Raw genomic sequence first — 27,335 nt, forward strand, 5'->3', positions numbered from 1 at the left:
CTTTCCTAATAGTCTCACCTCACTGGGCACTCTCAGTCTTCATACACCAGTCGTCGGGCACAAGGTGTATATATTGCTGGCACTGCTATTTGCTCCATGTTTGTGCACACAGAACTTCTAACAAGGCACTGTCTAATATTTCTTATATTCTAGCACAATACTAGGGCTATTCAATAAATACTTCTACAATGGAACAAAATTGCCTACTTTTCAATATGTGTGTCCAGAAATGCGATCTAACAAGACTGTGGATACGAAGGAATAATGACAGAGGAGATAGTCCAGGAAGTTGGGAGGCCTGGTCGGGTCTCTGGTATGATCTTAGATGAGTCTCCTAGCCTTTACTGGTTAACTGGTGATTTCTGTAACTAAATTACTGAGTGAGAGAATGACTCTAATAATTACATGCTCAAACATAAGCTGGGGTGAGACGAAAGTATCTAACCAGTGGTACGCACGCGCACTGGCAAACAGAACAGAGCAGGTTCAGGACTCTCCTAGTCACAGCTCACATTGACCTTTTTACTGGCAGACTCCAAAGATGCCAGGAGCATCCCAGAACAGAGACAGGGCTGCTGGGGTACCTCAAGGACCTGGAACAGTGGCCTTAAGATATTATAATTAAAATTTTTTAACACTGGGCTTGGCTGGTGTGGCTCAGTGGATTGAGAGTGCCAGCCTGGGAAGCAAGGGTTGCTGGTTCAGTTCCCAGTCGGGGCACATGCCTGGGTTGCAGGCCAGGTCTCCAGTGGGGGGGGTTTCCATGTGAGAGGCAACAACACACTGATGTTTCTCTCCCTCTCTTTCTCCCTCCCTTCTCCTCTCTACAAATAAATAAAATTTTTAAAAAAAGTTTTTTTTTTACACTGGTACAGTGATATCAATGGGTAAGAGCTGAATAGTAACTCAGCCAATAAGTAGTATCTTTGAGACATAAATGTTAATTTTATTCAAACGTTATCATTCTCATCTGATGGCACAGAACTGCTTACTGAGCTGACGGATAAAATGAAAATTGAAAGTCCTACCAACGCTTTGCTAATATATCTTTTGATTCCGTTCCTCCCCATACTTCTAACTCAACACTTTTTGGAGGTAGCCATTCTTTTAACTCCTGACTTCTCCTCAACAGCATTTGATTATTTTACAATGAGAAGCACAAACCATGCTATGTTCCCTGCTTTGCTCGATACATAAAGCATGAAGTCCAAGGATAGACATAACCACTGTCTTGATTCACAGATGAGGAAAGGGTTGCTTTTACGTTCACAATAAAATTCCCTGTGCAAGCAACAGCAATCACGGTCCCGTGTAGGAGCCTGTGGCATCTGACGCAGCTGCAGCTCAGGGCACGTGGGCAGCCTGGACAGCCCCAGAGGACTGTGCAGCCACAGTGCGCAGGGCTGATGTAACTCTTGTACTAAGGGTACGAAGTATTACTTAGTGGTAGTAGGTATTGGTACTTGGATGAACATTAGAATCTCCTGGGGAACTTTAAAAAACACTCATGTCTAGGTCCTGCTGTTGGGGGTGTCTGATTTAACTGGTCCGGGAAGTGGCCAGGCTTTGTCAATGCTCCCTGCATGGTCTAACGCAGAGCCAGAGTTGACCGCCACAGCGGACACCTTCTGGTCTGCACAGTAGGGGGCACACAATCACTCACAGGGTGCAAGACAAACTATCAAAATCTACGTGTTTAATCTGGAAAGGAGAATGATAATAGGTTTTAACTGTACTCAGTGAATGGAGAAACAATGACACGTCACTCACCTGACAGCCATGTGGGGTGTCCAGGAGTCCTGAGGAAAGGGCAGGAGGTTCCTGAGGAACCCTGCCTATGTCCCTTTCTGTGTTGCTACTTAGCTCCATTTATGTGTCCCCAGTTAGTGCTCCACAGATTCTCTTATCTTAAAGAAAAGATCCCTGGCAACAGTGTACAATAGTGAGAAGAGGGATAATCAGGGAAACATTTTCAGTCATGAGAGGTTTCCTAATTATGTGATGGCAAACTACTTACAAGAATTGTATACCCTTAAAGAATGCAGATTTTTCTTTTAAAAGATAATGTGTTTCAAATATGCTGACCTTTTTTTTCTGTCATGACAAGGTGGTGAAGATATTTAAAAAAACATAGACACATTTAATATATCTCTTCAAGGCCAAGAGCATTTGAACAATAATGAGAGAAAAATTGCTAGGAAACTTGTGCTGTGAAAATGGGTATTTGGAAATGTTTCCATAGTGATGTGATTTTGCTGTCAAAACCAATGTAAGGTGTGACACTAGGAAAAAGAAAACTAACACATGTATAAACTTAAAAAAATTGGGGGGAAAATCTTTTACAGAAATACTTTCAGTGGGGTATTTAACCCATTTGTTAAAGATGAATAATGTCAACCACTTCCAATTAGTTTGAAAGAAGAGCTAGCTGGGATCAGTGAAGATGAAACTTTACTAGCAAAACTTGAGTTAAAAACTTTTGCATAATTGGTGAATAGAACTGAAAAGGAGCAGTGTGATTAATAGGCACAGCCAATGATATAGTACTTCATTTACAACCCTGTATCCTGTGTGATGCCCTTTTATTTATGAGACATTAAAAATAACAAATTAGCCCTGGCTGGGAGACTCAGTTGGTTGGAGCATCATTCCCCTATACCAAGAGGTTGCGGGTTTGATCCCATGCCAGAGCACACATGGGAGGCAACCATTTGATATTTCTCTCTTACATCAATGTCTGTCTGTCTCTCAAATCAATAAACATATCCTTAAGTGAGGTTTGGGGAAAAAAAGCACTAAATTAAACTGGACTTAGAACCAGATCAATGAATCGCTGTTACATAGAATTAAATTTTTAAAAAATGTCTTACATTACAAAGAACTCAAAATGTTGTCAAGCATAATTTCAATAAAAGTCAAAATAACTTTTTTTCAATGGAATACATGATCAAAAAAGTTTGGCCCATACTCTGTATTCAGTCAGCCACTCCAAAATGAGAGAAGTCTGCACTGGACACTGCAGCCACTGGTTACCCGTTGAGTTGGGAGTGTACTAGAGGGACGTGCAGAAAAATCAGGAATTCTGTCCTACAGAGTGAGCCATGAAGGAACTTCTGGAACTCTGCTAAAGACTGGTTTAGAGATGAAGCATAACTGCTTCAGCAGGCAAGTATACATTTCAGCAGTCAAGTTCCTGGGGAGAAACTGCGCCTCCTACTTTTATTCTCCCAGTGTCTCATACTATGGCATTATATAGTGGGTGCTCAATAGATACTGTTGACAAAAGCTAATTATTTGTTGGTGGAAAAAGTGTACAATCTCAGCATTGCAACAACAGGATCCACGTCCACTAATGCAACATAAAATCACCATTCTTGTAATTGATAATGGGTTCTGCTGACATAATATCTACAATGATCAGCCACTGGGAAGTGGAAAAATTATTAATTAGTATCACTGCATTATAAAAAGCCTCTGTTAAATATAGTATAGTGGAAAACTACATGACAGTGTTCTGCGCCCCAGAAGACACCCACTTTCAATCTGTTAGAATTATCTGTTTCACACTCCATGTATTAATATTTGGTTAGTTGCTAAAATCACTAAGTATCTTGATCTTAATATTACTGTGTCTTGAAAAAATGCCCATGTGATATAGTGGAAACTGTTACATAGACATTAACTCTCAGATGATCACAAAAACACTGTTTCCACTTTTGTGAAATATCCTGAAAAGCAAATCTTTAAGGAAATGGATTAACTACATGCAATAAAGTATTCATGAACAGTTTTACATATTCATATAACTCGCCTTCCGTTTCCTTACAGTGCCAGGGCCTCCTGTGGCCTAAACTAGTTGTACGCAGTCGGCCCTCGCCAGCTCGCCTCTCAGAATGCATTAACCAGCAGAAGAATCCTCCACTGGCCCCAGACCACGTGCTGCTCTCACCTGAGCTGCCTCTGCCCTGGGTAACTGAGGATATAGCACATGTAGGTCAAAGACATCCTTTGCAGAGATTTAAACCTATCCCACACCCCAGGCAGCATTTAGAGCATTTTTGCCCTGCTCCCCTTTCACTGCTTTTCCTATTTTTCAATATGGGGCACACAAAAATCTCATGCTTCTTAATGTTTTCCATGAAGTAGCCATCTCATGCAACTGTTCTGGTCATTTTATTTTGCTCTCTGCTTGCTGATTCATAAGGGAGAGGAGCTGGAAAAGGAACAAAGTAAATCCATACTAGGTTTCGCCTACCAAGACACTGTTTTTTTTCCTCAAGCCCAGATGTCTAATAACAAAGCTCTTGCTCCGATTATTCACAACATTATTTGGTTTAAAAGTTACGACACAGACTGGATACCAGGTCTGCAGAGTTGTATGTATATATTGCACTGCAGTGTAGCACCATGGTATGTGAAGGAAGGGACATGGGGCATATGGAAGAGGATTCTGGCAAGAGATGCCTGGGGGCCAAATATATGGTTAAAAAAAAAACGTTATCTAGGTAGGTGAGTACCCAGGGCACCCATAAAGTTACTATTAAAACACAGATTTAGTAGAGCACCTAGGAACCCCCAAAAAACCCTGATCCTGGGAGAACCCAAGCCTATAATGACAGGTGTCACCTGTCCCCTATGTTAAGGTGAAGAGAATGTTTATTTCCCCCTCCTTTAAGACTATTTTACCTTTAACATTTTTCCTCCCATCACTTACAGGGTATGTGTGAAATACTTTATCCTATGTAATATCTAAGCACCTACTTTGTGCACAGCACTGTGATGGATATTTTAAGATACAAAGATGCAAATGGTTACTTGAGGCACTCATGAAGACAAATAATAGAAGGAAGAAACGTGGAAAAGAATGCAAACAAAGCCGAGTTCAATTAAAAAGTATCCCCCACATGCACATACCGAAGAAATATGCAGATCTTCCTGAGAGCTCTCTGCATGCCCATCCTCACATTTAAATCTGTGATGCCCAGAAGAGGAAGCTACATGTGAGCACAGTTACCTTGTACAGTTACGTTATTTACTGTACAGGGCCCTAAGCCAAGGGGGCAGTGAGAACTAAAACCCCGCAGCATGCTGGTAGCCAGGTACATAGTGCCCAACACAAGAAAGCCTTCTGAATTTCACATGGAGGCACATTGCTCAGATAAGGGCAGGCCTGCAGGAAAGGTGCCAACTGTACCAGCTCACAGATATTTCCGTTCTTTGCCTCCAAATAGCATTTATGGCACACACACTACACAATTTAACACCTAATGATATATTATTATATGCTGTTCTTGTTTTATTTTATATTTTTAAATATCATCTAATTAGACTTTCCCCATGGGGTAGTAGCATGTCTCTCCCTTGGGCAGTTCAGTTGCCTGGAGCTCCCTTAGTTGGTCCCAAATTTCTGTTTCAGATACCTGTTTGGACCATAAGCAGCATAAACAACTAGTGGATTGGCATCCAGTCACCTTAGGTTAATGGCAGACAATTCCCCCGGGTTGTGTGATAAAAGCTTCTCATTGCTCTCTCGAGTTATCTGGTTCATACCTTTGCACCTGACCATGTAGAAACATGAAATCATTCTTGAAAAGGTAGGTGTATAATCCTGGACATAAAGCTGAGTTTCTCAGCTTTATTTAACTATTAATTTAATTTATTTTATTTCATTCTTCTGATGCTCATGCTGAAGCAAAACTGGGAATTGAGAAGTTTTTCTGAGAATAAGTCTCATAAAATATAACAGTGGCTTTGAAGCACGAGGAAGCCAGTAAGCTCCGTTTCCTCTTTAGGCAGTGAGTCTGGTCAGACACACACCTATTTTTAATCCTGCATCCTACTGCTAGCTAAGCAGGCAGTTTGCTCAATAAGGCAAACTGCAAATATTTTATGTAGCTCACACAGTTGCCACTCTTTCTTCTGCAGAGAGGGCTCTACATAAGGAGAAGCTGATCCAACAGGTAAAGTATGAAAGACTTGGCTGTTGTAGAAAAAACATTTTCTTCCCACATCTAGGCAAAGGCAGTTTCCAAAATTCCTACAGTCTGATAAAATTAAAACCACATGGAAAATGGTGTTGAGGGCTTTTTTAAAAATAGAAAACATTTTAAAATATGTAATAATACATTTAGAACTGAGGTACTGGGAAGCAATGCATACTATCACTTTAAAATGGAGTGTCAAAATTCTCTCAGTGTTAAAACAAAATAAAGTAATAATAGTTGTACATAATGACTGAGTGTGACATTACAACTATGCCTTTGTACCTGCTGAAATAGAGCAGTTTGAGGTTTTGTTGTCTTAGCCCTTTAAATACAAAGCAGGTAAGCTGTGATGGACATTTCACACTTCCTCATTTTGCTCCCCTGTAATTTACGACTATTTTTGGGAAATATGGGCTGAGAGATTATTCGTGGCACACATTAGGAACTGTTAAATAAATGTGGTATACTGCTTTTTGACTCATTTGTTTAAGGTTTGTGATTTTCAGCAGACCTGATTTTGTAACTTTAGGCCAACTAAAATTGAGAGTCCATGGCTTGAATAGCTTTTGGCAAATAATTTTTTAAATATACTATCACTTCACCTTTTTTTTTCTTTTTTACAGAACACTGTGGAGAGCTACATCATTAGCAAAATTTAATGCACCACATTCTGCAACTCTGGTTGGTTTTAGAAAGAATTACAAACCTTACTTTGAGACAAAGCCTGGTCCACATGTGTTTAAAATGACCTGAGGCATCTGACTCCTGGCACACATGTTCGCAAGACAAGGAGCTTCCTTGAAGACGTCACAGGTCACAGGTACAGGAAAGGCAGTATCTGGAATGGCCCAAACCCCATCTCCAATCTGCTTTTTTTTTAAACCTGACTAGGGCGATGGGAATAAGGAAGATCTACTTTCGTGTCCTTGAATTAATTGAGTTTCAAGAACATTACATAGGCAAGTTCTGTTATGATAGTGATTATTTAAGTTTTTAACTTCAGATTAGCAAAACAACGCATTACTGGGTGATGTGGTTCTTTTTTCAGTTGTTAAACTTCACCAAAAATGACAATTTGTTTATACACTCTTCAGACTAATAGCAACTAGTGAGGAGAGGGAGCCTAATATTAATACTTGAAATGTAATTAGTGACTTAAAGAACTGGGATAAGAATATAACTTTTATATTACCCACTGACAGTTCTTGGAATAATAAATTCAGTCAACTTGAGAAATCCTGTATATATTAAGCCTACAACTAAATCCTGTATATATTAAGCCTATATATATTAAGCCTACAACTAAAATTAAATTGTGAAATTTATGCTTACCGACCACACTGTGAATGTTATTCATTTTGATGATGTAAAAAATATTGCTATAACCATCACATATTGAAAGATGGTAGAAGGAGGGGCAGATTACAAATGGTGTCCAATTTCCTATCCTCAACAGCAGTAAGAAAACAGATGAGGCCTATGTTAAATGTACAGTTTTTAAAACCCTAATGATTTCAAAATTATGATATTGTTTTATAATCTTCCACTTTCAGTTGTAGAAGGAACTACTAGGAACTATCCTTTGTGAAGAAATGTTTACTTAAAATTTAGCAACTTTTTTTTCAGTGTCTCCTTAATTTCTTTCTACTACTTCTTATATGAGTAAAATTAAGTTAAATAATTATACATAATATTTATGTAGAAAGACAATAATAAGTTAATAAGTTTTTCTCTCTATTCATCTGGAATGATGTTCACCAAATGCTGACAACAGTTGTTTCTTAGGGATTCTGAGTAACTAAAGTTATTTCTTCATAATGACTGACTTTTAAAAAAGTGTGTAATTTTTCAGAAAAAAATTATTAGACAAAAAAGTATCAAAATAAATTCTAAATGTATTAATTGACATGAAAAGATGCTAAAAACACAATTGGAACTAAAAGGTAGATTGCAACATAATAAAACAACATTTTTATGTTAAATATCTACATGCATAAACTCCCAAAAGAAATATGGCAAAATATTAAGGGTGATTATATCCAGTGAAATACTGAGTGATTTTAATTTTTAAATTGATCTTTACCAGCATTTTCTGATTTGTCTATACAGAACAGCATTACTCATGCAATTTGATATAAATAAATGTATACATTCAAAATAGGATGCTAATAATTTTTACTGGGGTGTAGCTAAGATTTTTAATGGAAATTCTGAAAAGAAGATGATTTCTAGAAAGGACTTCTTGATTCAAATGAAAAAAAAAATCCTATTGTGAAAGAAAGCTTTACTTTCTGAAGGCTGACTCTGTAAGAGATATATGGGCTGAACTAATGTCACCCTCTTCACAATGACCGTCTTTGGGGTCCATACTGGCTGAGCTAGAGACTGCCCTTCTTCCTTTGAGGCTCCAAAACTTCCATTTCTGGTTCTCAGGCTGTCTCCCTTCCTCCAGGCCTCCTCTGGTGAACAGAACTATGTTGTAACAGGTGAATAAAGTTCTTTCTGAACCATGTGTTAACCCAACTTGGAAGTCAGACTTCATTCTCAAGAAACCTCATCAAGAGTCTCAATTTTTACAGTAAAATGGGATGGCCATTCAAACATTGCTTTATTTCAGACAATCCTTCATTAGCTTATTTGGCACTGAGATAACTAAAGGATTTAGAGAATAATTTCTGAATGGACTGAAATCTGCCCCCCAAATACTGCAACATTATCCAGGAATGAAGAACTTACAAGCTACCGAAGTTCTGGCTGAGCATGTTGGAGAAAGAAGAGCTGGAATTTGACACGTTCAAATTACAGCCTTCATACACAGACCAGACTCCGCTTAGGACTACTTACTCATTTGATTTTGTTTTAAATACAGGTCTCCCCCAACAGATCACATTTCACATTCTAGCCTGTGCTGCCACAGAGTAGTTGAAACCTTCCTGGGACTGCCAGGGACAGCAAGGGACTCACGTGCTTCTGCCTGGCCCGAAACCTCACTTGGGCCTCAGCCTGAATGAAGCTCCACGAACTGACAAGAACCAGAAGGGCAGGGAGGTACAGTTTCCATGCTGAGAGTGGGCTCCACTTTACCCAGAGAAAACATCGGATTAGATCTAGAGGCAGCAAAATTTTTTTATTGAAAAATAAATACCTTACTCTGTGTCGTGGGTTACAAACCTGAATGTTATTCTCGCCTTTCTGATAAGACTTAGAAAGCTGAAAAAATACACAAGAACCATGCATTTAATTAGAACATTAACCAAAAGATGCCTTCCCCAATACGTTAGCATTCCTCTGCCCAGTTTATGATGACAGAAAGCTTTGTTTTTTTAACACAGCTGAGATTTCCAAGAGGGCCAAGTTCAGCTTTTGACTGTCTTATTTTCACCAGTAACTGAAGAGTATAGCTTTTCGGAATGACTCAGTGATTCATCTTGAATTCATTTTTCCTGTCTGGGAACCTGGACATTTTTCTCTGCAAATACCCAAGAAGCACATGTTTCATTTTTTAAAAGAAAATGGTACATTTCTTCCTCTGCCCTTTTGGATGCATACTTCACTCAGTGAATGGCTGACTGAATAATGATTTTTTAAAAAATACATAATCTGATGATATGAAAGAATTCATATATTTCTAAATAGAACATTTCCTTCCTTTTAAAAAGCATGAATGGATTAGCATGTAGTTAGGTGCAAGTTGTTACCTCTGTTCCCATTCTCGGTTGGATTGGGTGTTTGGTGCAGATGTGTGCATTTCATTATGTTTTATAACTTATGTATTATGTAAGTCTTATGTGTGAATCAAATATTTGAAAAGAAAAAAGTGAATGGGTGAAAGTGGATGGGATCAGCCTTTATCATTAATGTTAGGTCTAGGTCCTGTCAATGTGCCAGTCTCAGGGGAGGGGGCAGGCACATAACTGGCCCATGAGCCTCAAGTTGGGGGAGGGGCAGTCCCTTCATCTTTGAGCCCAGGCTCACAATTCATACTCTCTCTTTCTCTTCAGGGATGGCAGTGGAGGGAGAGGGGCAGAAGGTGGCAGGCACGAAGAGCAAGTCAGACATGGCTGCTTCCCAGTACTGTGAAGGGGCAGCCACTGTACTCTGGTGAGAGATGTAAGTGGGAGCAGTACTGCTGCTTCTGCAGTGGCTGTTGAGCCCCATTCTGTTACTCATGCACCCCCAGACATCACGCCTCATGCGTTCATATTTTTAAAAAATCAGGCCCAACTGACATGGACCGAAGCATGCGCACACGTGCACGCGCGCTCGCGCACACACACACACACACACACAAAGAATTTTCAATAGTATTTTCTGCCCCCTATGGGAGTTTATGCTGACCTATAACAGAAAAAAAAATCTCTGTATATACAACGCACATATTAGTGAAACATTCTTAACTGCTTTGTGGTGACAGAGTGGCATTAAAAATAGACATTGGAAACATTAAAGTAAAAAATCATCCAGCATCTCATGGTAAACTCAAATTCTGCATTGTTTCCTATGAGGGCAAATGGGATGAAAAAAGCCCAAAGCTTTCAGCATATATTTAAAACAGCACGGCCACAGACCAATGATTGGCAAAGGGACAATTACCATTCTGCAATTTTCACAATAAACTGGGCAAAATCATTGCAATTTGTTATAAATGTTCTTTTCAGGTATATTTCTCAAAATAGGCATTATATTTTTTTATTCTAATGTTTTTTCCCTCCTTGCCTCTAAGTTGCATTCTAGAATTTTTATTTAAAAGGAATCTACAACAATCATTATTTGCTTTAGATTTATCAAGTGTCATATCAATTATTAAGTATATACGTAAATAAAATTAAGTAAAACAAACCATATGTGAATTATGCCAACTTTTTAAAAGACAGCGTGGCACTGGTCAGAGTCCTCTGACATTGCCTTCCTTACATGACAACTATGACTAGGCACCTTCGGTAACAGTGAGATTTCATGTTTAAAAAGCAAGGAGAAACCGAGTCAGAGATAAGTTCTTAGTAGGGATGTATAGTGGTTTCTTGGGGAGGTAAGGAATTATATTCTCTGTTTTAAAGTTGGGAGTGCCCTCTATTGTGCAAAACCATGGCTTTGGTTATGTTATTCAAGAAGCTCTGCATAATATAAGCAAAATCATTAAAAAAGAGAATATTTGTATTGCTTAGAAATCACTTGAGGACTATATGACCCTGGAGTTTCATTTTCAATAAATCAAATCCCCCCAGGGGGAGTTCTACACCACAACAAATGACACTAAGTTTAACTCCTTGGTATCTCCCCCAGCCCCGAACACACACAGATGTTATCACAATTCAACAACAGGAGCAACAACATGCCCCAGCCCTGTCCTCAGGCCCATTCTCAACTGCCCTGGGGGAGGGGCCCATGTAGTTCCTACTGTGAAGTGGATGGAGCCACAGCCCAACTCCAGTGCTCTGATTGCGGTGAGAAAGCTGGATTAAAACCATCAAATGATTTTCCTTTTTCTAGCCTGATCAACCCTGATGGGACCATGTGAACAGAAGGGCACTCAAAAATCAACATTCCTCCACTAACAAAACGGATCTGGTTTTCGCCAAAACCAATTTAAACAAGCTATTAGGTAGAATTTAGGAAGAAACCCTATTAATATTTGGTGACAGAAAACACCTTGTTTTGGAGAAAAGAGATTTTTCTTAATTCTGATTTCTAGTCTCTAAGTATTGGAGATGTTTTGTTGAAGACTGCCCAGAGAGACAGAAAAGTTGAAAATATGTGTCATCATGCTTTTAGCATGCTTTCCAAGGTAGGCGATGCTGGGACATGGGAACATTCACCTGGGTCCCCACCTGCTGCTGACTCCTGGGCCCTGGGAGTCTCTCAGTCATGACAGGAGAGCCCCTCGGCTGCCCAGGCTTAGGGTCCGAACAAGCTGAGCTGCCTTTGGGGCTCCTGGGATACTCTGATAAGTGTATACATCTTTTGCAAGGCTCCTAGATTTCTCTAAATAAATAAAAAATGAATAACAAAAATGAATAAAATCTCTAAAAAAAATAAATAAACTTAAGATGGAATCATAAAACTCCCTTACAATCTACCTGGCATAAAAAAGAGATGTAGGTTAAACTGGCAAATACAGGAAACATTGGAAGATCTATCAAGTTCCTTTGTGGACATTATTTTAAAAAGCAGTTTCATCTGACCAGGGTTATGTCCTCACATAAATCCCCAAAATGACTGAAGGTAATCTCCAGGTCACCACATAATTGCAAGAATAAATCCACCCCTGCATCAATCCTTCCCTCATAGTCTCACAGATGACCTCGTCATCCAGACACACAATAAGGAGCAAAGATGCTTACTGTAAACTTTTATAAGGTATAAATCATATGGGATGGATGAAGAGTGAGGGGTATGAAAAGTCACCCCATTGGAAGAAAGCAATATCTTAGAAGGTGTAGCACCAGGAAACCCAAGAGCAGAAGGGCCTAGACTGGTATAGAGAGGAAGGTTCTAAAATAATGTCATTGCCAAGGAAAGGCAGAGCGGTTTGCCTGGGGCGGGATCTACATTACAGGGGATATCTAAGAGAAACGTGGCTCGGGGACAATGCAGACCAGCAGAGGCGGGAAAGGAGGCTGGCGTTCTAGCTGAGCACCACATCAGTGTATATTACTCTCTGGGGAGGGAGGCCCCTGTCACAATGTGCCCCAGGACCTAGGGAAGGTCACAAACCAGCAGCCCGGCTAAACGCAGCTCAGAAGTATGTTTTTGGCTATATTCTGTTGATGTGCAAAATATTATTTAAAAATACTGAACTAGCTTCCAATATTAAAAATGGGAAAATTTCAGCTAAAGGTCCCAATTTCTGCCTTCTCTTGAAACAGCAGGAGATGCCTGGCAAGTCAGGACCTGCAATTCCACAATAGCTGCCTGAAGCCAGGGTGCAGCTGTCTGCTCCCAAGGGTCGCACACCCTCATTCTGGAGGCTGGCAATCCAGGAAAGGCCAGAAAGACCTCTTCAATGAATGAGGCAGACAGAGAACTAGCTAGAGGGGTAAGTCATCTAGAGAGCAGAGAGATTATTGGACTGTTTATCATCTTATTTTCTCCTTTATATGAGAAAACGCAGTAGAGTAAAGCACATACCCCCCTTTTAATTTAAATACTGTGAACAAGGCTCACTCCTTGGTTAACCCTCCTGCAGACAGCAGCATCCTTAAAGCCTACCTACTATAACAACACTTTCATGATGCTTTCGAGTTGGCAAAGCACATTTACACACATTTCCTTTCATGGACCCCTCAACCACAATTTTGCTTGCTGTATTAGGCAAGTGGTCTTCTTACATGCTTGAGATGAGGAAACGGAGGCTCACAAACTTGGGTGAATTTGAAATGGTCTTTTGCCACTACAACCCACAGACTCACCACTCCTCAGCAATGACCTAGCTTGTACTGCAGGGAACACGGGACTTCAACCTGCCTGGAGCTGTGGTCGCGCAGACACCATGCTGGCTAGTGATTTAGGCGATTTTTCCCTTACTAGGATAATCTCTCCCTAAGCAAATCCATCCCCTAAAACTCAGACAGCCAGGAGTCTGCTCAGCCAGCAAGGCAGTGGTCAGTATGTCCTGAACCATCCCTTATTTGTTCACGAAAGTCCAGCAAATATTTTGGCAAATAAATTCAGAGAGCCGGAAACGCTAATTATTAGGCAGAGACAAACCCACAGTAATAACATAAACAACAAAGTGCCTTTTCAGCACTGCTATTCAATGTGCCTTCCTGTTGCCAGTGCCACAAAAAACACGCCGGGAGTGGCCTGGAGGAGATGGAAGGGGAAATGACTTCTTTAAAGACCACGTCCTGTGGGCAGGCTGTGGCCTTACCATTTGCTACAGCAGATATCAGAAAGGAAGGGTGGGCAGTGTAATTTGTAAGGAGAGAAAAATGGCCTAAGAAATGGGGTTCCTAAGGAATACTGCTTAGGTGGGGTGCTTCCAATTCTGTAGTGGATGAACTTTTTTGTTTTCAGGTTGGGAATGAAGTGAGCAGGAGATAAAGATTGCTCAATTGGTTGCAAAGCATGTGAACTGGTCTTCTGTCCAGACAGGCCTGTCTAGATCCTCCACATACATTGTGTGTTTTGTGCCCCGGGCAAAGAAGAGTGCAGTGGGGTCAACCTGGGGCCTGGAACCCTGCCGGCATTCTGCTCACCAAGCTGTGTGCCTTGCTCAGCTAGGAAAATGCCCCTTTTTGTAGTTGGATGCCCTTTTTCATTGGCACAAAGATATGCCATGTGCTGGCTGCAGCCCTGAGCCTGGGCAAAGGTCTGCCCGTTTTAGCTTCTGGCCCTTGGAATCCACATCATTTTGTGTGTCAGGCAACACAGTAATGCTGGATATATCCTGGATTTGAGTACCAGCCTTGTGCAGCCTCCCGCAAATCGAAGGATTTTCTACTTTATTTTCTCCAGCTAAAGCAATGAAAACAGCGCCACCCCCTACCCCTGTCTCCTTAAGGTCATTGTGAAGCCACCGACAAAAGTTTAATCACATGTCCAGAAACATCTTCCACAGCACCTTCTTCCTGTATATTAACATCACCATCTTCTTCCCCATTTAAGTTCAAAGTCAATAAAAGAATAAAGATTATAAGTTCAATGATGTGCTAAGTGGCAAAGGGCCACAGGCCCACTTTAAATAGGGCCACTTCCATTTTCCAAGCAAATCACCCACTCCCAAGTATCTGAGTCCCAACCCCTCTCACAGACTCACAAATCATTTCACTAGAACACCCTTAACAAACAACTCCGTTGCTGGCATCTCCGAGGCAGCAAATCAAAACTCAAACCCCCAGTTGGCTTGCTTCCTCCGACTGCTGGGATGCAGATTCCTGGCCAACGGCAGATCCACACCATTTCCAGAGATGGCTTGGCCAGGGTGGACACAGGAATAATCGGTCTCATCGCCATCTGAGATGACAATTAATTAGTGTGGTGGGAACAAGGAGCAGTCTCTCCAGGGAGACCAGCCTTCGCCCTTCTGAGGGCTGTGGCACTGGCCTCTCATCAGAGCCAACATCTGTATTACCAGGTGCACTGGGGACAGCTCTGGCCTCCCTTAGGGCAATCTATAGGGGCACAAAGGATGAAAAACCTTCTGAGGACTTCACTGTTGAAGGGAAAAAAAGGAACACCAATAATACTGAAAATCTAACTCAAAACCAGAGACAAATATTCATCAGCAAAAAACAATGGTGTGTTAAGAGAACACTACTCTAGATGTAATAATAAAGGAAAAAAGGAGAAATGTTTCAATGAGAAGTGCCTCAGAGCGTGGCACGCAGAAAAATGTGTGGTGACAGGAATCCAGCCCCATTGAGGAAAATTTGAGCTCAGTGACAACATCCTCAGCAGGCTTTATTAGGCACTTGTACCAAGTACATTGCTCAACATGCTGTGAGTGAGAATGCATGAGTCACAGGATTGCAACCCCCAACTCCAGCCGACAGCAAAGGGCATCACTTATTTAACTGCAGAAGAGAATGATGAATGACTCCCAAGGGCTCTCCAGAAAGGAACATAACATCTCATCACAGAGATGGGTGAATTAAAACATGACTCTCAAAACAAGCTTCCAAAAACTATTTTTTAAAAAATAGAACTGACAAGGGAAGTCACTGTCATCACAGTCAGATCCACCGCGACCTGAAGCTCCGGGACCCTCTGCCTCACCACCCGCTCCCAGCCTCCAGGGCCATGCCACAGGAGAAGACCTTCAAACAGCACCGCACTTTTGAACAAAGAGTAGACTTATCCCAGAGCAGCATCCGACCAAAATCCCCATGATAACAGAATGATACAAAGGTGAGAAGCAGCTTCCTATCCTGGATAAAACCAAGTCTCTTGTACCTGTTCATGTCAATGTGAGAGAACTTGTCAAGATAATTAGAAGGCACTTACAGCTCAATGCTAATCAAGCATCTTCCCGTTAGTGAACGGGCACAGCACTGTGAGTGTATGAAGTGAGGAGGATGAAGATGGACTCCTGTATGTGGTATATTCTTCTCAGGAGACATTTAGAATGACATGGTCACTGTAAGACTGGAAAAATACGCCTGTTCTGGAATTTTTAACCCCCTTACCAATGAGAAAAAAAAGGGGTGTTACCAACTACAACTGATCAGCTCATCTAATCATTAAAACACTAGTACCCTGCCCAGGAGTTTCAGAAAGTTGGTTTTGTGCTTCAAGCAGGAAAATGGAGCTCCACATGAGCACACTCAGCTTTGGAAAACTACTCAGTGTATCAGTTAACATGGGCTGTCTTGTTTTCAAACTTAAAAGCTTGAAAAAAAATATATTGCATCCTAAGGTACCAATAAAATTTTTTTAAAAATTGAATTATTTAGAAAAAAGGAATAGTTTTTTACTAGAGATTTTATATGCTCCACAGAGTACCTCTGTTCCTAAGCTACAGACAAAGCCGGATATTGGAGTAAGGTCAGGAGTTCATTTAGTAGCTATACAGAGTCTAAAAATAAAACCTTGACTTAACTCTGACCTGCCAGACACCTTCCCTGCCAGTGCCTTGTTTCCTCCCTCAGCCGAACTGAATTAAAAGGGTCACCCATATGGGCTTTTCAACCTGTAACTCTTGTCTCTCGGCTCCTAGCTGTTGCAACCTCCCTTCCCCCACTCCTGCTTCAACATCACTGTGCAGGTCAAGATGATCAAATCCAAGGGGCTCTTTGCAGGTCTTCTCTTACTTGTCTTCCATTCAGTATTCGCTAATACCAACCACTCTGTCTGAAATTACGCTCTCTTGTGATTTTCTGGTACTACATTGTCCTTTTTCTATAATACCAGTCACCTTACCTTTCTGGTTTGGCTTTTCACCTGAGCCCCAGGTCAGTACTTCCAAATGTCTGTTAGGCCCCTCCACCAGATGTCCGCAGGCACCTTCTGTTCCAACATGTCCCAAACACACTCCTTGTCTGCTCCCCCCAACCCCTCCTCCCCAAAGCTGGTCTTCCTCTTTATCTATCAGGGCTAACGGTGCCCTTATTCACCCAGTCACCTCAGGCAGAAACTGGACAATGTTGGCTCCTCCCTGTCTCTTGATTCCCACCACTTCCAATCCACCAAGCATTATTCAATCTCCTTCTTACCCATCTCTCACACTTTTTGCGTCCTCTCCATCTCTACTTGTGCTGCCTTGGATCTGGATCTCATTCTCTCCTACTTGGACCACAGCAAGAGCTTCTGAACTCATCTTTCCACATTCAGGGAGCTCTCTTTGAAATCCACTCTTCATACTGCTATCACATAATTCTTCCTGAACACAAACTCAATCACATCACACACCTGCTTGAAAAACCTCCTCTGGTCTCCTCACCTTCCACTCTGCACCTTTAATCTTAGCCAAACGGACCTCCTTTCAGTTCCCCAAGCCTGGCAAGCCCATTCATACCACCATGCTTACTCTCTTGAGGTTCTCTTTGTCTTACGTGCCTTTTTGTCTATTCTTAAAAACTGCTTCCTGTACTTCATGACACAACTCAAATGCCTCCTTTTCTCTAAAGACTGTCCTGACCCTACCTCATGCCCATCCCCAGGCAGGCACTCCTGTCTCTTCACTTGCAGCAAATGTGCATCTCCATACCCCTGTCTGGGTCACATGGGCTCTGGGAGTGTCCCGGGGACAGAGACTACCACTTGTCTCCTCTCCACTATGCAGCTCCTAAATAAAGTCTCTGCACCTTGTAAGCACCAATACATTTTTCCTAGGAAAAAAAATAGATGTCACTCTTTCCTGGAACTTCACTGGTGTGTATAATTTCCTAGCCCTTCCTCCCATGCAAACCTGTGTTTGTTAACGTGCACAGATATTTATTTCACCCAACAGGGACATTTCAACTGTAGGGAAAGAGTGACAAAGTTGTATGGCTTACCTACAAGCTGAAAAGCAAAGATTCAGAGACCCAGGTTTTCAGATAGAAGACCCCTTTTTCCCCCTCTATGATCAAAAAAAATTTCTGTAATAAACCTCCCTCAAAAGAGGATGTCTATTGTATAAGACATGCCTACTCCTCCTCTGCCACAAAATTTTAAATGTTCAATGACAAGTCTTCTGATGTGTATCATTAACTTGGAATTCTGGGTATTTCTGTGTGGGGAGCCAAGATCTGTGGTTCTCTAGAAGGTATGTATATAGAACTGATGCACTAAACTCATTTGTGCCTATAATAGATATCTCTGACAGGGACCCCAATTCAGCACAACAGGTAAATGATACCAAGCCAATCTTAATATCACTGTTCCAAGTGCTCTGCTTTTTGTTTTGATCTCCATGTGTTTACATATACAAGTTTTTCCAAGTACCTCTGCTTTAGTAACTGTGTCTCTGCCAGATCCCCCTTGTCAATCTCCAACTTGGTAATTCCCTCCCGGTCCCCTCCACTCTGGAGGTTATTACAAACACTGGTGGCAGCAGGTAGTGGGAACCTTGCTCCACCTACTTTAATTGTTGCTGCCCTACTTCTGCTAGCTACGAAGAACCCCCACTCTCCACTCCATCATTTTCCAGCCTCGTGCAATGTTCACCCCCACACCAACTGAGCTGGCATTTCCCCTTCAATGTATTGTTTCAGTGGAAGGTTATTTTTTCTGGCTTAAGAGGCTTTCTCTTCCAGCTCTGGGTGAAAAAATCAGCAGAGATTCCTGTTCTTATCAACTGAGTGCTTAAGTCAACAGAACAGGTGCCAGAGTCAACAGGATATGGAAAACGAGATTTTGCTGAAGATTATTTGTCATGGGCTCTACTGCCCTGGCGACACAGAATTAGGAGTTCACACTTTGTAAAAAGAGTAGAAAGGGGAATGAGCCAGAACTTCACCAAGGGGGCAGGGCTGCTTTGCCTGCGCCAAAGCGACCGGGTAGGGTCCATGATTTTGTGTAGCCAGACAGAGCTTCCTCCTCTCTCTGGCAGAATGCTCATGTTTGTAAACCCAAGGAAAGAAACACTCCATTCCGCCCTGCCCTCATTTCAACAGATTCTCAGTGTCCTCTGTGCCACCTGACCACTTCACCCACTGAGGACAGTGCCCCCTTTGCCTGGACTCCGAGCTCAGAGCACAAGTGCTTTGGCAAGAGAGATGAGGAACAGGGATGGAGTGGAACTGTGCGAACTGTGCAGGGGCAGAATAACCACAGCCACCGAGGTTTCCCAACCCTCTCTGCCCTGCCAAGCCCTGGAAGCCCCATGCCCGCTGGACAGGGCACGCTGCTCCTGGCTCTCGCACTCTCTGCCACCAGCAAGATTCAAGGGGTTGGCTGTTCCAGCCCTTCACCACCATGTGAATCTACACCCTCCTTCCAAATACACATGTCATCTCCAGAAAGCATCACTGGTCAACTCTGGGGCCATGGGAAGACTCCTCGCACAGTGTTCTTTCTCCTGTTCTTCTCCTCTGTCCTTCAAAACATAGCACCTTTTGCAGGCTGCTCAGGGATCTCAGTATCTATAAGGAAATCTCACAGTTTTGAATGATACGTCTGACCTAGAATTTACAATGATATTTTCTAGAAAGAGTTGAAAGAATTTGACGTCAACCCCTCGGATTAGGACTTTGATGGCACTTTCATCTCCATTTTACCAACAGGGAAATGGAGACAAGATAAAATTGAAGAATTTACATGCTGGCAGTCAGTGATGAGACTCTCAAAATCATGGCCCTTTTTTTTGAGTGTACATTTTCAAGCATGTACTAGTGGAGGAAAACTTTCCAGCAGGCCATATATTTCCCCTCTTCTCTTCCTGTAAATATTGATGGTATCTTAGAAAAGGACAAGAGGGAGAGAAAACTGGGTAGGCGTTGTTATTGATCAAAGTATGCCAACAGGAAGAAAATTTCAGAAGAGTACACTACATGCCATTTTCCTACTTTATGGTCTTTCCACCCTGAAAAACAGAACTTGTCAGTCGCTGTCAGGAGTCAGATCTGAGCCGACGTAACACTACCACGTGGCTCTGAGCATATTTAAAATTTTTAGTTCCTCATCGGAAAATGAAGACAGGGGAGATTATCTCAAAGGGATGCTATGGGGATCACATGAAATGATGCATATAAATAGCATTATCAGGGCCTGGCATGAGGCAAATGGTTGTGAAGTAGGTTAGTTATTATTATGCATACTACGAGATGAATTGCAAGCAAATCCTCACTTTGGTAATTGTGAACGTAATTTTCAAAAACATTTATTCACCATGAAAGCAAACCATAAAAGCCATTCTCTTGACCAAGAACTTGACAGTCTTCCTGACAACACAGTAGAGTCACAATAATTCTAGATTTTCCATCAAGCCCTGAGAAATCTTGATCAGTGGCAGTTTCACAGTGAACCTATGATATGCACCACCATAAATCACAGAGACAGACATGCTGGATGTAATACAGAACAGTGCGCCACGGCTACTCCTGAGTGCCCTATTATTCCATTAAATTTCAATTTAGGATCTCTGTAAAATTATGACAAAAAACCAAGGCACTATTTCATTAGAAAAAAGCAATTACCTTATATCCACCCTGTCCCATTTCTAAGAATCTTTTCCACTATTACATAAACCACCTAAATGAATTTTGGAGCGCCTCCAGGCAAGAGGACAGAGCTTGCAGAGATCTGCTGATATGATAATGACAAGTCGCTGCCACAAGGAAAAGAATGAGTTAGGGGTTCAAACTGTTTTAGGCAGAATCTCCTTCGTTTTTTTATCCTGAAACCCAACTATAAAGGCACTATTGCATACGGGTCACATGTCTCACCTACATCCTATATATATTTTTAACTCTAACTTGTACATATAACTACGTAGTATAGGGGAGTGTTGAGTTAACTTCTGGAAAAGGACTCGGTTTTGTTTGTGTTAAGTTATTTGTAGCCCAGATGAATGTACTTAAGACTATTTTAAAATGCAATGGCTAAAGAGAAATGAGAATTTCAATCATGAGAAATAAGACAAAAATTCCATGATTAGACAAAATTCAACTCATAGTCTATGCTTATTTCTTAGAAATTACTGATCACATCAACTTTAACATCAAAATTCTGAAAATTGCTATGAAAATTATCAGGAAATATTCAGAAGAAATGACAACAGGAGGGCCCTTCACGTGGCCAGACTAAGCTCAGGTGAAGTGTCAGTGACATGCAGGCTCAGGAGTTATGTGTGCACTCCCTGCTCCAGACGTGGGGTGCCCATGCTCACTCTCTCTTTTAAAATGGCCCCTAAAGCCAGAAACAAATCAGCAAGAAATGAAAACGCCTGTTTTCTCTGCCCTGGACTGCTCTATTCACTCACAAACAAACATCCAAATGCCTTTTAAAGAGATGAGCCCAAGGCAGGCATTTTCCCTCTCTCTCTAGATTAAGCCAGTGCATCATACAATGTGAGCTCTGTTGGAACCATGCACCTAATGCAATCTATAAGCTCAAAGGTGCAGATGATATAATTTATAGGTGGGTATGATATGCAAGATAGTGGTATCAATTTTGCTTTTCCATTAAGAGAGTATAATTTGAACATGTAAGACTTGTTCTCCTAGAAGCTCAATGTGTTGAAATAGAAAAGAATTATTTATTTGAAAAAGAAAACCCTATACATTCAAAGAACAAATAACCAGTCTTTCTGGGAAATGGACACTTCAAAAGTAGGAACAGAGAGTATTTGATAAAGCTCTGCAAACAGTTCAGTAGTTATTGCCTTTTTTCCCAGAAATGACTTCAATAACATAATATGAAAGTACCATTTGCCTCTGTCCCAGCCTAAAAGAATTTACACAGACTTATACCTAAGAATGGTCGGTTGGCATCTTAGTGACAAAAGTTCTCTGAAAATACAAATAGGAAACAAGAGATACAAAAATTAATATAATGAGAGGATGAGCAGGAAAAATCAGGACCAACAAAGCAGAAGCAATTACAGAGAATAGAAATAAATTAAAAGAGACACAGAGAACCCCGTTAAAGACCAACAAACAAGATTTTTGTTTTTGTAAAAAGTTGCCTTTCATAAAAAATAAAAATTTATAAAAGCCAACTAAAGTATCATGGCTTCTTGGCTAGAGATGGAAGCTATGGTTTTAATTACAACCCCAAAGAATAATTTTCTAGGCTTCTATTTTGATGATGCTTGGTATACCTATAAAATAAGCGTATTATTTCACCATTTTTTTCTCTTTACTGCCTGAATTGAGTTCTCTTTTGGATGAAGACACAGAACATGTCTACCATTGGAATAAAGAGCACATAATTACACATGCAGAAACAAATATGATTATCCACAGCCAGAAAGCAAATGCCACCATTGGTAATGTTAATTTATTAATACATTTAAGGGCAAAGCTACTGAGTTTTCATTCCCTAGTGGAAGTCACCTCCACTACCTATCAATAAAAAATACAATACAATGAACCCTAAGGAGAAACCTCTGCCACTTGCTATAAATGTCATGAATGTGTGGACAACAGTGGGACAGTTGCTGGCTGGAGGGGGTATAAGGAGACTAAGAGGTAATGTAAAAAAATACAATAAAAAAGATTAAAAAATAAGATAAAAATGTCATGAGTGGCTATGAGAAGTGAAAAACTAGTGAATCAATCAGAAGCATCCATTGATATTTTATGATTTCATTGAACACAGAAAAGCATTTAGTTCAGTTCTTATATTTAATACATACTTCTATTAAAATATACATACAATAAAACTTCCAGTCTAAGGAAAAATAACAAAAGCTACAGCTTAATTCCTGGCACAGGGCTTGGCTCATGGGTCCTATTTACCAAATATTTGTTGAATGAATAAATAATCTAAATACCATTTAGATTTGCTTTATATTTTGGCATGGGAAGTGCCTGCTTTTCAGTGGCAGGCGTTCCTGTGCCTACACAAGTATTTCTGTTCTCTGACTAATGTGGGCAGAGACTATGATTTAAGAATACGGTTTACCCTATAGTAAACCTCCAACTCTGGAGGAAATGAAGAGGTGTCTAGTTCTCAGTGTTGTGAATGCAGATGCACCTTCTCCCTTTGAAGGCCAAGTGCAATAAACCAGAGTAGAGGAGACAAACATTTTATATTTGAGAGATGAATGTGTTACATTATATAAAGAACTGGAATATATATATATACATATATATAGTAGTCATGTGTGTGTGTGTATGTATGTGTGTGTATATGTATGTGTGTGTGTATATATATATGTATATATATGACTACTAACAAATAATTAAGTGGATTAGCTCAATCTTTTAACACACTGACACCTGGGTTGTTTTTCTTCTGGAGTAAGTGAATATCACTGTTTCATACAGAAATATTTTCTATTTGGCAGCATGTAAGATCTAAGTGATTGTTTTCTGATGGAGAACCCCGTGACATGGTTGAACCTTACCCCAAACTTCCACTTCTATGGTATCCTAAGATCATTATAGAAGCACAAATTAAACTCTGAACATGATTATGGCAGAAAGGAAAGGACAAAAAAGACTATAAAAATTGAGGCGAGTTCCTTATATAAATACTTTAAATTCGTTTTATGGTATATACTGTGAGTACTTCCTAAATGGGTCTGCTCAGCAGGCAATTAAAATTATTTCTGGAACAATCAGGCTGTGTGTCAATTAAGCCTTTATGACCATTTCATTATTTTACCTTGAAAACCATAAACATGAAATACATAAGAGATTTAAACATAACTTACCACCAGTTCTTTTAAATATCTGTTTAACTGAAAGAGACTTTTGTGAAGAGGGTGGAAATAATCCGTGGCATCGTGGTATCAGTACCATCTGGACCCACACCCATTCCGACTTCTCCCTGTCACTGAAGCCCTCCCTCCATCATCATGGAAAACTGAGAGCTGCCCTTCTTGGTAGTATGACCACCACTACCTCTAAAACCACAGAAAAGCTGAAGAGGTAAGCAGGCACAGTAGACAAAGCAGAATTCAGACCCATTGGATTCAAAACCCAAACCCAAACATGGAACTGGCTGGGCATAACTCTTGCTACCTCAGTCCCTTTCCTTTACCAGGCATGGACTTCTCTGTTGTGAAATTCAATCACTTTCAATAGTCATCTTGAACTTGACCCACATCTCTCAGCTTTGTGAGATTAGTGGTGTACAGTTCCCTGAAATACCATATTTAACAATATCACACTTCCTATCTAGATCTCTGTTTAACCTACAGGGATCCAGGTCCTTTGTAGTTAGCAGGCACACTGTATTCCAATCCAAAGGAGGGGTGGAAGGGTGATCTACCTAAATTCCTGCCCTGAATGTTAATGCTTACTAATAATGAAAGAACTTTATACTGTTTTTAAAAGACAATTTTATTCTCTGCTGTTTAACTTTATGAAAAAACAATTTATAGAAAAAGCATATCAAGAAGGCTAAATAAAGGCTTTTTGTGTGTGGTTTTGAGTTTAGGTTACATGTTTCACATAGCATTAGGCTTCTTTTTATTTCATTACAAACTCCCCCAAAAGCTTTTTTAAACAGAGCTGTCAGCTCTGTTTGTTCCAGTCTCTGATTTACAAAGAGCCCATGGATAAGAGCAAGAACCAAGTTGGAAAGCTGTAGGATTTCCATTACAATCCTGCTTTTGAACCCACCCTTCCTGCTTTCCAGTGCAGGGCTCTCTGACCCCAATTCTGGCAGGTTGCAGGTGAGGGGGCATGGGAATCTGTCAGTGTGGGGGCAAGGGTATGGTTTTCAGCTCATAGGATTAAATCCCCAGACCCAACAGTAGTGTGGATTCTATGCTTCCTCTTCTAGCACTGAGATTCTCATTCCAGAGACATGTAACCAGGGCCATATAGCCTGGGAGAGCTTTTCAACACAGTATATACATAGCTTGTCCCACTTGAGGACCATTGCTCTAAATCCATAGTAATGAGTGAGTCAAAGAAGGTAGGGTGTTCTGCTAAAGTCAGTCTTCCTCAGTCACTTGGTGTGACCAAAACTACCTTTTTCTTTTTTTTTTTTCACAGTCAGACCAAGGCACAGAATCTCCCTTTTCACAATTCCTTAACCTCCCTCTTCTCCCAGTCAATCCTCTGCTCTCAGTGGGCAGCTGACATGGCTCTTTCAGGTCCCCTACCCATGGCCTTGTCTCAGTCTTTGTCCTCCTCTATAGTATGGGACACCATTAATTACCTCTTCCTTCTTGAAACTGCTGGCTGGTTCTCTGCCAGTCCCACTAGCTACACCTCCTTCCTCTCCTTGGCCACGATCTCTCCTCTGGATGGCCCTAACATGCACTCACTCCCCTGGAATTCTATACTAGCTCATCTCTTCATCCTGACTATTTAGGTCATTCCTTGAGCTGCAGATGTCAGCTTCATGCAGGTTAACACCCAAGTCTCTCAATTCTCCAGCCCATTCCCTCTTAAAAGCTCAGGAACCTACTCTAAAATAGCCTGGAGGCATTTTAACTCCTCTAACCTGGAGAGGATGATGGGGCACCTCAGGTCAATTAACTCCTTCCCTTGGCCTCCCCCTGATTTTCCTGTGCCTGTTACTTTCTTTACATCTGTACACTTGGGTCTCCTCACACCAACTATACATCTCAGTTCCCTGGACTGTTTCTGCCCACTGCCCTACCCACCAACCAGTTAACAGAGTCCTGCCTCCTCCTTCCCAAGATGGTTTCCCGTGAACACCCCAATCTCACATCACCTGTGTGAGTGTCTGCACCTGCTTAAAGGCTAACTCCTGGGACACGTTTTCTCCAGTTCCCTTTGAGCACACGGCCTCTCTTCCTGCCATTACTATCCTATAACACAACTGCGACATTTCCCACACTGCTGATGAATAACAAAATGAAACCCAGGAGCTAAGAGCTCCTGCAGGTATATCTTTGCAGTATATTCAGAACGGTTACCCTAGTCTATCCCTTCATGGGTTGTCTGCTTTGCTTCCATTAAAGAAGAAGGCAGATGTGAAATACTAATTTAATGATATCATTTAACCAGTCCCACACTTTGATCCACTTATCTGTCTGGCTATGTGGCAGGAAAAGAAAACCCCATGAAAAAGTTTCTATGCTCTGTAGCTTCTTTGATAAGCAGTGCTCTCTGTAACACTTGCAAAATGTCACAGTGCCTTTGTTTTTATATGACGAGGAGCTGACTAGCAGCCATCACCAAGGTAACAGTTATCTCAAGGCCAAAACACTGACCTTCGCTTTAACATAAAGATGTCAACTCTAAGCCCTGGCCATTATAAGTTCCAGAGTTATAATAAGATCCAATGCTCAAGAAAATTAGCTCCATTCAGCTTTTCATGTGTTTACAGATTTGGACTGACTGTACAACAGCATTTTTCCAATGGAAGGCAAGATTTTAAAATGGTACTTCAAAGCAGTGTTAGGCTGGCACCAGCCATACAGAATGCAATGAAGTGTGAGGCTGACTGTGCAGGATGAAGCATAACTGCATGAACCCACCTTGCAGCTATTCTGGATCTTCAGAGTGAAGCTCTCACTGGCCTCAGAAAGCCACTTTGCGAGCTAGCAAAATTACAATGTTTTATGCTGGATTTAGTAAAGTATGCAGTGGTAAAAACATTTAACTACTTGAGCAAAATAAAAAAAAACCCTAAATAAATGCACAGACAGGCATCTATAATTCATCCTCTACATTAGAAAGGTCAGGAAAGAAAGGATTAAGTTAAGTGTGGTTTCATGCAACAATTTTCAAAGAAGGCTGACTTCCTATTCTTCCACATTGAACAGAAGCCATAAAGTATTCCTAGGCTGAGATTTCATATCAAGGTTGCCCTGAGCAGAATCAGTACCTCTCAGGGGCCCAACCCCTGCCCCAGGGGCATCTAGGCTGAGTTAGGGAGCTCTGCTAGAGTCTGGTGTCCAAGTGCTGTCTCAGGCCTGATCCCCACCTTTCTGACTGGTTTCCCTGCCAGACCATGCAAGCACCTCACATACATCACCACTAATGCTGCCAGTGGCCTAGAGAAGTAGATATTATTATCCTTAAATTACAGATGAGGAAACCAAGTAACCTGCCCGAGCTTCAGGAGGTTGGTTTGACTCCCTTTTCACTGGCAGTGGATCTCAGTGGTGGCTGAGTGTCCCCCTGAGGGTATTCTGGTGGCTACAATGAGTAGGGGATGCTACTGGCATTGAGTGAGTAGGGACCGGGGATTTTTAATGTTCTATGCCACACTGGACAGTCTTCATCCAAGAGAGGATTTCCCTGCCCCACATGCAACAGCACCCAGCAAAGAACAATGCACCACAATGGAGCATGCAGGGAGAGACGCCACCTTGAAGGGCCTCACTAATTCATG

General features: G+C 41.2%; 1 protein-coding gene and 1 pseudogene across 1 annotated transcript in view; one reads left to right on the forward strand and one right to left on the reverse strand.

Annotated features, from left to right (window-relative positions):
- The window catches only part of LOC123819693 (guanine nucleotide-binding protein G(q) subunit alpha), a 259,106-nt gene that overhangs the window by 90,523 nt on the left and 141,248 nt on the right, over nucleotides 1–27,335 (reverse strand). The gene's annotated exons all lie outside the window — the stretch shown is intronic.
- On the forward strand, nucleotides 15,726–16,068 carry LOC123819694 (annotated as a pseudogene).

The sequence above is a fragment of the Phyllostomus hastatus genome, unplaced genomic scaffold, assembly GCF_019186645.2.
Source record: "Phyllostomus hastatus isolate PE091 unplaced genomic scaffold, TTU_PhHast_1.1 phas_contig_34, whole genome shotgun sequence".
NCBI classification, from domain to species: domain Eukaryota; kingdom Metazoa; phylum Chordata; class Mammalia; order Chiroptera; family Phyllostomidae; genus Phyllostomus; species Phyllostomus hastatus.